The sequence below is a fragment of the Vigna umbellata genome, chromosome 5 (assembly GCF_029865625.1).
Source record: "Vigna umbellata cultivar VRB3 chromosome 5, Vumbellata_1.0, whole genome shotgun sequence".
Taxonomy (NCBI): Eukaryota; Viridiplantae; Streptophyta; class Magnoliopsida; order Fabales; family Fabaceae; genus Vigna; species Vigna umbellata.
In genome coordinates, this window is record NC_142169.1 from 6,317,002 (window position 1) to 6,330,732 (window position 13,731).

General features: G+C 34.7%; 1 pseudogene; it reads right to left on the reverse strand.

Annotated features, from left to right (window-relative positions):
* Positions 1-1,420: 1,420 nt before the first annotated feature.
* On the reverse strand, positions 1,421-12,383 carry LOC148197593 (uncharacterized; annotated as a pseudogene).
* Between the last annotated feature and the right edge of the window lie 1,348 nt (positions 12,384-13,731).

Sequence of the window (13,731 nt, forward strand, 5' to 3'; positions counted from 1 at the left end):
AGAGGTGTCTCAATGGGTTTAGACAGCAGAAGAAGGGATTCTTGTTGCTGGTCTAGTTATTGTACTGCCTATATTTGATTATAGGGTTAGAGATGGTTTTATATTTTTGACGTGAGGTCTCTATAAAAGCCTTGTTGTAAAAACCTTGATTATTATAGAACATTTGCTTCCCGTGGTTGGAAGGACACTGGATGTAGGCAGGTTGGCCAAACCAGTATAAAAAGCAGTGTTTGAATTTTCTGATCCCTACTCTTTTACTTTTAATCGACTTTACTCTATACTTATTCGATTAAGTTTCCGCTGCATTAGAAAGTCTTTAAGGGCATCACCTTTTGCGAAAAAGATTTTAAAAGACTTTGTTTTTACGTTTCACCAATTCACACCCCTCCCCCCCCCCCCCTCTTGGTGTGAGAAATTGAGGCATTTTATTTTAACACATAGTTTTGAAAAACTTTCTCTTTAAAAACTCTCACAGCACACTTGAAAATAGTTTGTGGAAAGACACGAGTTTTAATTGATTCATCCCATAATGAAGTCCACTTAAAACTGTTGTTTTGCCACATATTTAAGGTTCAACATAAGTGTTTGTGGTTTTCCTTTCAACATCATATGTCATGCATTCACACATAAAAACACATATGTAACACAGTGAAATGCAATGAACAACACAAACATGCTCTCATATATGCTTAAACAGATTTAACATAGTGATCAAAAGCATATAACATGTAAATATAGAACATGTAACAAACAATATACATGTGTTATTAATTATGTGTTGTCATCATCAAAAACTCAGATATTACTGAGATTATGGGTTAAGCTAAACATTTGCTCCCCTATCAACAATCTCAACATAAGTGTTGCGACATTTGGAATGTCAAATGTCGTCTACAGTAAACATAATAACGTTGTATCAATACAAAATTATCAATATAAACAAACTGTAATTCAAATGATATTAACTAACTTTCTAATAGATCGTTCCATATAATGTTCCGATCAACCTCGGACGCATGGTCAAAAGATGGAGTAAGAATATTAATCCTATCATACGCTAGTACTCCAAGGTATGATCTGAAGACATTTGCATTTGGACCAGATGCCACACTAGTGATCACATTAACATCCATAGGTGTGCTTTCACCACTATTTCTTCTGACCATCAATTGTCTCAACCTAGTGGCTCCTCTAGTAGGTATGGATGAGGGAGCCTTATCCCCTGATGAATGTGGGTGGTCAGCCATATATCTGTCAAAATAAATAACAACATGAAATATTAATAAAAGACTTATGTAATATCATATAATTTAACAAAACATGTAATAGGGGTCATATGAAATATTAATAAAAGACTTACGTAATATTAATAAAAAACTTATACATAAATTTGAAATTCATACATAAAGATATGGATTGGTCATATATATATTCCCTCATTATGATCTGACTGAATTGCATGTACATCGTGAACTAGAGGCTGGTCATCCAAATTTGTCGTTATTTTAAATGATTGGTTGTCAACGATATGAATATTAATCAGATTGTCTTCGTTAACTTCAATTTGTTTTTTGCCTTAAAGAGCGACATACCAACGATCAGACGTAGGATCTTTGACATAAAAAACATGAGATGCTTGATGTACCATGATAAACGGTTTGTCTCGATAATCCACCTTTCGAAAATCAACTAGTGTCATACCCGATTAATCTATTTTCACACCACTCTTATTGTCAAACCACTTACATTTGAACAATGGAACAAAAAACTTAGTGTAATCAACCTCCCATATCTCTTCTATTGCACCATAATATCTCATTGATCCAAGTACAGGATTTTGATCTTTTGATGTGGAAAATTGGAGCGACTCAGCTTCTAGACTGACTCCACTATTTTGTATTGTGCTTTTATCATCCAAAGTATTTGCATAGAATGTGAAATTATTCATTTCATAACCTGTACAACATACGACATCAAACTTTAAACCATTTGCAAGCCACAACAAAGTCTGAGAAGAATGTGGCTCTTTGTCAATTTCAGATTTGAACCAAGACAGAAATGTTCTATTATGCTCCATCAATTGTGATTTCTCTGATTGTCTTAGATTTTTATTCTTCATAATGGCTTTGTGTGCTTCCAAAAAAGGGATCACCTCATCTGTGTTGTTCAATATATAAAGATGTGCTTGCAACAATTATTCGCGATTCTTCGTCACCACATTCACACCTCAGATGCTTTTACTTGTAGAACATTTATTCAACCATGATGTGCGAGGAACTCCTATTGGATTTGTTGAAGTCATGTAATCTGAACAAAACTCGATACTTTCTTCAGTAATATACTTTTCAATCATTGAACCTTTTAGACGATATAGATTTTTAATGCACTCTTTCAAAATCTTCATATAACGCTCAATAGGATACATCAATCTTAAGTATATCGGTCAGCAACACTTGATTTCTGTAACCAAATGAACAAGTAAATGTACCATGATGTCAAAAGAATATGGAGGGAAAACCATCTCTTGTTGACACAAGATGATAACAATTTTGACTTGAAGTTCATCTAACTTTGTAGGATCGATGGCTTTACTACAAATTGACGAGATAAATGAACACAACCTGTTTATGGTCTGCCTAAAATTTTTGGGCAAAATTCCATGAATAGCTGATGGAATCCTACTTGACTTAGTCTTCCTTTTGTATTTTTACCTTTTCTAGCTTAGCTCTTAAGGAGTATGGGTTACTATAAATACCCAACTCCTCTCTTGTATTAGCACTTTTGAGATTAATGAGAATTAAGTTTTCTGAAATAGAAACAATTCTCTCTTGAAAGTCAGGTTAGAGAGTCCAAAGACTCCCTCTAGCCACCTTCCAAGCACACTCTCATTTTTCCATTTCTCTAAACTTCACGGTGCTACTCATTCCTCCACGCTACCTCTCCTTCGCTGCCACCTCGCATGCGTCAGCGTTTTTCAATTCCTTCTTCAGCCACGCGTCCGCTCCCTCATTCCACATCATTTGTTTTTCTTCTCACACATCATACACGCACAACCACATTCTCTCTTTCGTGAGAGCTTTTTCTCCATCTCGTAGAACCACATCTCGTTCTTCCACTCGAGAGTTTCCTCGTCGCCAGCCATTCTTCATCACAAATCCATCTCTTCTCCTCTGTAAGTATCAGATTCACAAGTTTCTTCATCTTTCTTCCACTGTCACCAAATCATCTGCACATTTGTCTAGGGTTTCTTCATCCTTCATCATTTTCTCTGATTTTAGCCGATTAAAATTACTTTTGATTCGTTCCAAACTTTTTCCACCGTTCAATCTTCATTTTGAACCGATTAATCGGTTCATATTGGGTTTCCTTCCATTTCTAGGGTTTCTATCGAGTTTAACCCTCTGTTTTTGTCATTTTCCGCTGCGTATTCTTCGTCGGAGAAGCTTCAAGGAGGTCCGGTTTGTGTTCGCGCAGCTTCAATCGACCTTTCCTCGGGCGTTCGTCCATCAAGTGGTATTCAGAGCAAGGTCGAACACGCTTCGAAGATAAGTATCGATTTCCTTGTGTCTTTTCGCTTTGTTTTGATTCTGAGTTAAGTGTTTCGCGTCTCTGTTTCGAGTTTTCTGTTGTTCTTGCGTTTTTTCGCGTCTCTATTCATTCATCTTATTTTGTCTCGGTTTGATTTTGATTCTTTGCGTTTTGTTCCGTCAATTTCTGAGTTGTTCATCATTTTCCTGTATTGTCTTGTGTTTAACTTTTGTTCGTCATTGAATCAATTCCATATGTTTGTTCTGGTTTGAAGTTGAACTATTGTGCATCTTATTCAGTGATATGTGTTTTCATGTGTTTAGGTTTCCAATTTCTGATTCTGTGCTTAAATTTGTGCTTTGAGTCTTATATCATTTTATTCGGTGAATCCAATTTGTTTGAGTCTTTTATTTTCTGAATCTTATTCTGTCATGTTCTAGTCTTGTGGTTTGTTTTTAATTGTCATTTGAATTCGAGCTTAACTAGTTGTTGCTTATGTTTTGTGATTCATTTGAGTTGCCTGCACTGAGTAAGTTCTGCTCACCATATATAAGCTATGACATTGTATTAATGAGCTTGGTGGCAGATTTCAGTGGTAGAGATAATGAATCTCATGTTTTTTTTTTAATCTGTTAATGTTTGTTGATAGCTTTGCATTGGTTCACAGCACTAATTTAGTGCCTAATTTGTTTCTGGTTAATTCTGCACTTGACTGAGAATTTGGCATTGAGATGCATCTGATTGATTGAGCCAGTACCACGTGCATACTATATAAGCAATGAATTGCTTTGGCAAAGCTTGGTTGCACTGAGAAAACTCTAGTAGAGTCTTTTTTTTGCAGTTGGTCGAACTGCATATTTCCTTGCTTGAGTCATTTGCTTTATTTTCGTTCATTTCAGTAGTAGATCATTGCTGGAATTCGGTGTATTCAATTCTAGAGTCATTTGTGTCTTGCATTTGGTGTTGTTTAAAATTCTGTATTTTTTTTTTAGTTGAATCATTTGTTTCTATCATGACTTATATCTTGGAAAGTTGAATTGAAATAGAAGTCAAATTCTATGTTGTGAATTGTAGCAAAAGAAAGTGAAAGTATAAAAGCATGAGTTCTTGTGATTTGAAAAAGAAAAAGCAATTAGAAAAGAAGTATTGATTGAACCACATAAAGAGTCAAGTGGCAAGTGCAATTCACAACACAGTTTCACTCCTAATGTTTCTCTCCTTTTTCTGGTTCATCATATAATTGGATTGGAGTGAACATTTTAGAGCAATTGGCAATGCATTTTTCTATTTCAGTTGCAAATCTGTGTGGTCATGTATGATTCAACTTGAAGTGATTTTTATTGTTTTTAAAATCTGTTCTAGTTCTATTCCTTAGGTTCTATTTGTTGTGCTTACTTTGATCAAAGCTTTGTTTCTTGTTTGTCTTAATTGAATTTCCTGGTTTTGTCTCAATGCATGTGCATTCTATTCTACTGTTCTTTAATTGAGCTTTTGTTTGCTTTCATAATCTGATCTTGAGTCAGTTTCTCTGCTGTGTTGTCAGTTTCATTATATGGTGCTTACATTCTTGGTGGTTGTCCTGTTCTGTCCATTACTTTGCCTTAGCATAGCCTTGTCTAAAATTGAGAAGTTTTTACACTTTGGTTTATGGAGTTTGAAAGAGGTTTGTGTTCTTGGTAGCATCTTAGGTGGTGGTGGTCTGGAAGACTCTCCAGCTTTGAACTGCCAAGGGAGAATCTCCCTTCCAAACCTTTCATTTTTATTTTTTGAGTGCTTTAAACTTCCAGAGATAGACCTGATTTTTGTGAGTTTTGTGTGGCTGCATCTAAGAGCCAAATTTCTTGTTGAGAGTGTGTTCTTGTTTAAGTGCTGAAATAACTTCTGAACTTTCAATGTGCTGACCATTTAGTTGTGCAGATTTTGTTCTGATTAATACTGTTCAAAAGCAGTTTGCACGTGTGGGAAGTCTAACACAAGAATACCTACAGGAAGAAAAAGGAGCTTTGCTACCTTCATAAACTACACCAAGTTGAATAGGGAGTTTTTTTTTTTTCATTCTGTTGTGTAGTTTCGTGCTATATTTGTGCCTGATTAGAAATAGTTAACCATATTTGATTGAATATTATGCTTGGATATCATATGGTTTAACTGTTCCTGAAAATTGAATTTGGTTTAGCAAGTTTGGACATCCATACATTAAGTGATAGTGTTGGTCTAGTGTTATTGTTGGCTTAGCAGATTTAACGTAGGCAAACTATTTCTTTGATTCAATTCAGGCTAATAAATTGGATGTTGTAATTGTTGTTTGGAAGCTGCAATAATCCTTTAAGGGTTCAAAAACACCAATGCAGGGAGAAAGTCTAGATTAGGGCTGGGATTTGTTTTTCTGTGTTGATAATAATCCAATCTGAACTGTGCTGTTATAAATACTAATTCTTTTCTTTCTCTGGGATCTTGGTGTATAGATAAACTGCAGCATTACGTGGGATAGGAGTTTTTTTTTTCTTGAAAAGCATTTAGAAGCAACACAACAATTGCACACGGTGAAAGCCAGAGAATAAATGGAGCTATCTGGAGTTTAAATGAGCAACCAGTAGCAGCCATCTGAACTGAAGGGAGTCTCTTTCACCTTAAATTGCTTCTGTTTTAGTTGAACTATTCCTGTTATAGCTTGTCTTTGATTAGCATAATTTCAAGTGTTGAATCTGAATCTTAATCTGAATCTGAATATGAATCTGAATATGAATCTGAATCTGAATTCTGAATTGGAATTGTTATGCATTGTGTTGGATTAATCTGATTTTTTATTAGACTGGGTGGTTGTTAATCAGTTTGGTTTCATCTTAGATTTTACATTTCTTTGAATCTGGTATAATGACCATTTGCATGTGTCTAATAGAATCTGGTTTGATTTTGGTGTGTGTAGAACTGATTTGTTTGAGAGTTTAGCTTGAGCAGGAAATTACTGAGAAAACAGCAACCTAAGCATTTAATTTGGAAGCTTTGAACTAAAGGGAAGTTGCTTTCATGGGAATTCAATTTGTGTACAAGTTTACTTGAGCAGCAGCAGAATTTTAATGGAAAGTTTAGAAAGCTTGTGCAGCCAAGAGAAAGGGAAGTTCTTACTGCCCTATATTTTTTTGTGTGCAATCTGCTTAGCTAAGGGTTTTTTTTTAAGTGACAGAAACTTTGTGCAATTGTTGTAGGATGAGACTAACAAGGAGATTCAAGAGAATTGATTCCAGCAACATCAAAGTTGAGCAACAAAGCTGAATGAAGTGGACCAGGACCAGGACCGTAGCAGCCTAGTATAGTTTTTTTTTAGTTTCAATTTTGTTTGTAATAGGCTTGTGTTAGCCTACTGTTAGCTTTAGCTTGTTTTGTAAAAAGGCTTTTTATAAAGTCCAAGTATTTGGAAGAGTCCTTGGTGCTCTTTCAAACTCTTGGCAACTTTACTTGCTTTAAATTTAGCATAGGTAGATAGATGAATGTGTGATTTGATTTGTGTTTCTCGTAGGGGTCATTAGAGTCCGCTGGATTTTTAAGTGTTGTGTTTGTTTAATTTTGTGTTCACGGTTAGGGATGACTTAGGCTAAAAGAGATTAAACTCTAAGCCTTTTCACACATTAGAGTTCGAGAGTCTAGTCTTTTATTTGTGCTTAATTGTATGTGTTTGTTTGAGTTGTGTACTTTGTTTCTAAAGGTGATTTTAGTTTAAGGGGTAATTAATTAGTAGCCTAAGACACTTCTGGCAAGGCAAGACTTGGTACTTAAGCAGCTCTTTAGCTCACCTCTCTTACCTGGGACTTGTCTAAGTGAAAGTTTTGAACCCTTTAGATTAAGAAAACTTTTAAAAACAAAGATGTCTTCTTATGGTTCATATAGGTCTTTTAGGTTAGATAAAGTTGATGAAATGTTTAAACAACCTAGGAATCTTCCATCATTTGGTAAAGACATAGGAGCATTAACATACCTAGCTTGGGAGAAAGAAATTGATAAAATAAATCCTTGGTTTTATGAAGAGAGTGAATATTATGTCCTTAGCATATATCTCTCTAAGTTAGAAGAAAATGCAAGTGAGTGGTGGGATGAAAGACAATATCATGTTAGGAAAGGTAGAAAGTCCTCCATATGTGATTGGCATGATTTAAAAGCTTGCATGAGAAGAAAGTTTGTGCCTTCAAGCATTAAAAGAAACCTAGAACTAATTAGGGATTGCATTAATAATGGAAAATTATTTCTTGAGAGTTTAAATGATCATGGGTTTCTTCATAGAGAATTAGAATTTGGGGCAAGACTTAAGGAGATCAAGGATAAGAAAAGAGAAAGAGAGATTGAGAGAAAAGAAAAGGAAGAAAGGAAAGAAGAAGAGAAGAGAGAGAGAGAACAAATAGAGAAAAGAGAAGAGAGAAGAAGAGAAGAATTAAGAAGAGAAGAAGAGAGAAAAGAAGAAAAGAGAGAAAGGCAAGAAAGAGAGAAGAAAGAAAAGGAGAAATTGTTACTGATGACAAATCCTATTCTTTCAAAGACGGTGGGATCTAAAAGGGAAGGTTTCCAAATCTTTACTTCTTTTCCAATAATTGATTACTTTTCAATTTTTGACCTCTCTTTCAAACCAATTGTCATGAAAACATTTTCAAAATATGACAATTCAAATCTTGAGTTATTGTTATCTTTAAGAAAACAATTAACTCAAGATAAAATTGAATTTGGACTTCTAAAATTTTCAAAGATTACAAATCAAAGTATTAGAAGTTCTTATTCTCTTGTTTTTAAAGAAAAATTCTTTCTTGGATTAATATTAACCGAAGATATATTTGATGTGTATTGCAGATTCGTGTTTGATCCAGGAGGAAGAAAACTAGATCTAAAAGAATAAGGCCACTCCAAGATGGCCATGCTCCCAAAGATTGTGTGGAGCTTCTTCATAAGGCGATTGCCAGATTTGAGGACAAATCTTTTCTTAAGAGGGAGGGCATGATGGAATCCTACTTGACTTAGTCTTCCTTTTGTATTTTTACCTTTTCTAGCTTAGCTCTTAAGGAGTATGGGTTACTATAAATACCCAACTCCTCTCTTGTATTAGCACTTTTGAGATTAATGAGAATTAAGTTTTCTGAAATAGAAACAATTCTCTCTTGAAAGTCAGGTTAGAGAGTCCAAAGACTCCCTCTAGCCACCTTCCAAGCACACTCTCATTTTTCCATTTCTCTAAACTTCACGGTGCTACTCATTCCTCCACGCTACCTCTCCTTCGCTGCCACCTCGCATGCGTCAGTGTTTTTCAATTCCTTCTTCAGCCATGCGTCCGCTCCCTCATTCCACATCATTTGTTTTTCTTCTCACACATCAGACACGTACAGCCACATTCTCTCTTTCGTGAGAGCTTTTTCTCCATCTCGCAGAACCACATCTCGTTCTTCCACTCGAGAGTTTCCTCGTCGCCAGCCATTCTTCATCACAAATCCATCTCTTCTCCTCCGTAAGTATTAGATTCACAAGTTTCTTCATCTTTCTTCCACTGTCACCAAATCATCTGCACATTTGTCTAGGGTTTCTTCATCCTTCATCATTTTCTCTGATTTTAGCCGATTAAAATTACTTTTGATTCGTTCCAAACTTTTTCCACCGTTCAATCTTCATTTTGAACCGATTAATCGGTTCATATTGGGTTTCCTTCCATTTCTAGGGTTTCTATCGAGTTTAACCCTCTGTTTTTGTCATTTTCCGCTGCGTATTCTTCGTCGGAGAAGCTTCAAGGAGGTCCGGTTTGTGTTCGCGCAGCTTCAATCGACCTTTCCTCGGGCGTTCGTCCATCAATAGCCATCGGTAACAATTGTTGCATTAAGACGTGACAATCGTGAGACTTCATGCCAACAAGCTTTAAGTCCTGCATCGACACTAAACTCTTCATATTTGAAGAGTATCTTTGTGGTACCTTGATATTCTTTAAATAAAGGCAAAAACTTATCTTCTCTTGTCTAGATATTGTGTAACATGCAATGGGCGAATAAGTACGTTTACCAATCTCCCTAGGTGCCAAATCTTCTCGAATCTTCATGTACACTAAATCCAAATGAGCATTCACTCCATCTTTTGTCTTTCCCTGAATGTTGAGTAGTGTACCAATCAAGCTATCACACACATTCTTCTCTACAAGCATTACATCTATCTTTGACCAGTATGGAAGATCAAAGAATATTGATTTCTTCTTTCTAGGGGTGGTTACAAATGACTTCTTTGAAGTTTCCCAAATACATGATGTATTTTATTAACTTTTTCAAGGATTTGAAGGCCATTAAGTGGATTTGGTGCTTCGTCCCTTTCTTGATATCCATTGAATGCTTTTTTTAACCTTCGATATGGATGATTACATTTTAAAAATCTCTGATGACGCAGATACACTATCTTCCTTCCGTGTTTCAATTGCTGAGCTACAGTGTTTTCTTCACATATAGGACATGCTTTATGACCCTTGACACTATATCTTGACAAATTACCATAAGGTGGAAAGTCATTAATGATGCAAAATAACATTGCATGCATCAGAAAAGCTTCAGAAGCGAAGGCATCAAATATTTCAACCTCATCAACCCACAACAACTTCATGTATTTAACTAGTGGGCTTAGATACACATTTATGTCATTTCCAGACTGTTTTGCACCAGATATCATCATAGACAACATCATGTACTTCCTCTTCATGCATAATGCAGTAGATAAGTTGTAAATTATCAAAATAACTGGCCAACAACTATGATTGGTACTTAAATTACCAAATGGGTTCATTCCATCAATGGCTAAACCAAGCCTAAGATTTCTACATTCTTGACCAAATTGGGGAAATTTATGATCAATATTTTTCCATTGCTTTGAATCAGCTCGATGACGAAGCAGCCCACCAATTTTTCTTTCATCTACAACCATCTAAGGTTTTTAACATCTTTTGAATTCGCAAACAAACGCTTAAGTTTGGGCACAATTGGAAGGTACTAAACTACTTTCAAAGCAGATCCATTTTTTTCTATCTAACGATTATCTTCACTATTATTTTTTGACTTGTATCGTGATAATCCACATTTTGGACACTTTTTCAAAAATTCAAACTCTTTCCTATCTAAAATGCAGTCATTGAGACAAGCATGTATCCTTCTATACTTCATAACCATCGGACAAAGAATTTTCTTCGCATCATAATTATGAGTGGGTACTGTATTTCCATCTGACAGCATTTCATTCACAACGTCAACAATTCCGTGACAATTGTATGAACTTAGTTGAACCGACATACAAAGGTGTTTCCGCATCAGTCGACATCGTCTCATACACATGAGCTTTGGCAAAATTTTCTATGCTAACATCGCGGATCATGTCCTCTAATTTGTCTTCATCCAGTCGATCTTCTTCCATGGTGGAATCAATAACGTTTTTATTTTTGGAGACAGTCGGAAAATGTATTTCTTCGTCGTGCCATATCCATGTTGTATAGCATTGTAGGAAACTATCACAAATAAAATGTTCCCTAATTTGGGTTGCGTTCAACTTTCTCTCATTCCAACAGTTCACAAAAGGACATCTAAGTTTCACTTCACCATCACTTTTACCCTCATTACATTGTGAAAATTGTATAAGAGCTACCCCTCTCTCGTACTCAACACTAATTCGTGGTAAATTAATCCAATTTCGATCCGTACCTAAATATTCAAAAATTTTCTACAAAATTACAATCATATAATTATACATATTCAAACATTCAAACACACATAATAAGCATTCAAATGATCAATTCAAACATTCAATCACACATAATTACATATATTCAACATACAAAAACTTAAAAATTAACAAAAAAAAATTAATAAACAAAATAGGAACCTGAGAGCGTGAAAAAAGAGACAACAACGGAGGAGAAACGACTACCCGCGTTTTGCAACGCAACAAAATCACAATACCTACACACAAATACAACAAAACATACGTCTCATCATCTAAAATAATAAAAAATGCAACAAAATAATCAAAAAACGTATCTAGACAAACCAAAAACGCGAAAAAAAAATGAACAAACCACAGCGATGACGATGACACAATAATGCTTCAAAACTAATTTTGATCGGTGCAAATACTTCCAAAATGATCATGAAGGCCACGATGGCAATAAAAATCAAGGATGACTAGTGGAAATGCAAAGAAAATGAGAGGCAAGGTGCGACGAAAAAGAGTTTTGCAGAGAGTTTTGAACAGTTTCACAAAGAAGACGAAACTGTTCACTCTTTGTAATATTTTTTTAACCCACTTAAACGTTACTACCTCAATTCATTAAATAATCGAAGCAATAAGGGGCTATGGCCTCTGTTGTCCACCTAACCGAGGCCAAACGTCATTTGAAACAAATTCAAATTTAATTCAAAATGACAGTTTTGCAATATTCGATCAAACATTTTGCCTCGGTTTCGCGGCAAATCGAGGCCAAAGTCCCAAAAATATATATTAAATATTTAAAATAAGTCAAAGGAGGTCATATCAGACTGTGACATCGGTTTTGGTGGAACCGAGGCCAAATGTCTGACCATCTCACTTACTTTTTCTATTGATCAGACTGCAGATGTTGGTTGTTAGAGTTTTGTAGTAACCTACGACATCAGTTGTAAGGGGAACCGAGGCCAAATCTCCTGCATACATCAGCAAAACATTTGACCGTTTCAACTGTCATCTTTCTGTCAAGGGTTATGGCCTCGTTTCTACGGGGAACCGAGGACGAAAACCCTGTACAGAGATTTCCATCAGACAACTGACTGGATTGTCAATGTTTTGCAGAGATTTTTGGCTTCGATTTTGCATACAACCGAGGCCATAGGGTCTATATTGCTTCAGTTCTAAGACAATTGAGGCCTATATTATCTCAAAAATTTCAAAAATGCCACCACATCATATTATGCTTCGGTTTCTGCTGAACCGAAGCATAATAGGCGCGATAATAAGTCCTTTTTACTAGCGTATCAAGGATTTTGCAATCTAATCATCATATCGAAGGTTAAAAAACACATAAAATGGACATCAAGAGAATGAAAATGCATCAATTGTACTGATTAGCCTTTAAATTCATGAAAAAGTTAATAAAATACATAACGTATTTGGGAAAACATTTAAGAAGTCTTCTGCAACGAGCCTTTGGAAGAAAAAAAAAACAAAAAAGATGAAGTAAATACTCGTTTGGATTTGGTTAAAATGAAGATCCAAGAAGATTTGACACCAAATGAGGTTGGTAAGATTATTTATTTGGTCCTCGTATATTACACTATGTCAGGCGTCATTGACGGCTAGTTGTGGTTTCTTAACGAACAATATTACTATGTGGTTTTTGTCCTTGCTTAGTCTTCCCCAACCATCTCAGACAAGTAATATATTAGTAAGAACCTCAATGTTATCTCAATTTTAAGAACTTTCTTTGTTATATAAGTGTATCCTAAAACATGTCATTTTTCATAATTCAATTGCATGACATATGTTGTCTGGGAAATCAACTGTTAAGGCTAAAAACTTACATGATTGTCTCTCAAGGTTTGGTATTTTGATGTATAATTGTTTTATTCCAGTGATCTTCTTCAACTGTTTACAATTATGTTGGTATAGTGTAGTGTAATAGATAAACCGACTCATATAAGTGCAGTTACTATGTAATACATTGAATGACAATCATTATTCATGTTCATATTACAAGTAGCTGAAAAATGGTAATAATTGCATTTAGTCAAATACTTTACAACTTTGATTTTTATATATTAATTGATATCTTTTGTGCAAAAATTCAAGAATCTTACACCGATTCTCAATAATTTCATTCACTATTTAAAAAAATGCAAAATATTTAATAGAAACGTAGAATCATATTTAATTTTTATAAAGATATGATAATTTATAAGATTTAATAAGCATTTAACACATTTATAACTATCTAAATTCTAACTTATTTTTGTTTCTATTTTGGATTTCTTTGTGGGATTTTGTACAAGTTTAATAAGTAGAATGAAACAAAAAACAAAAACAAAATTAAAAAAAAAAGCGTTAATATTAAGTTTCAGAACCAAAATTAAAGCAAAAATGGATATTCGATTTTGATTCCTATCATAACCAAAACTAAATACTCTTTAAAAAAGTATTTAAAATAAAAACATTAAACTTTAATTATAACCAAATTGAAAC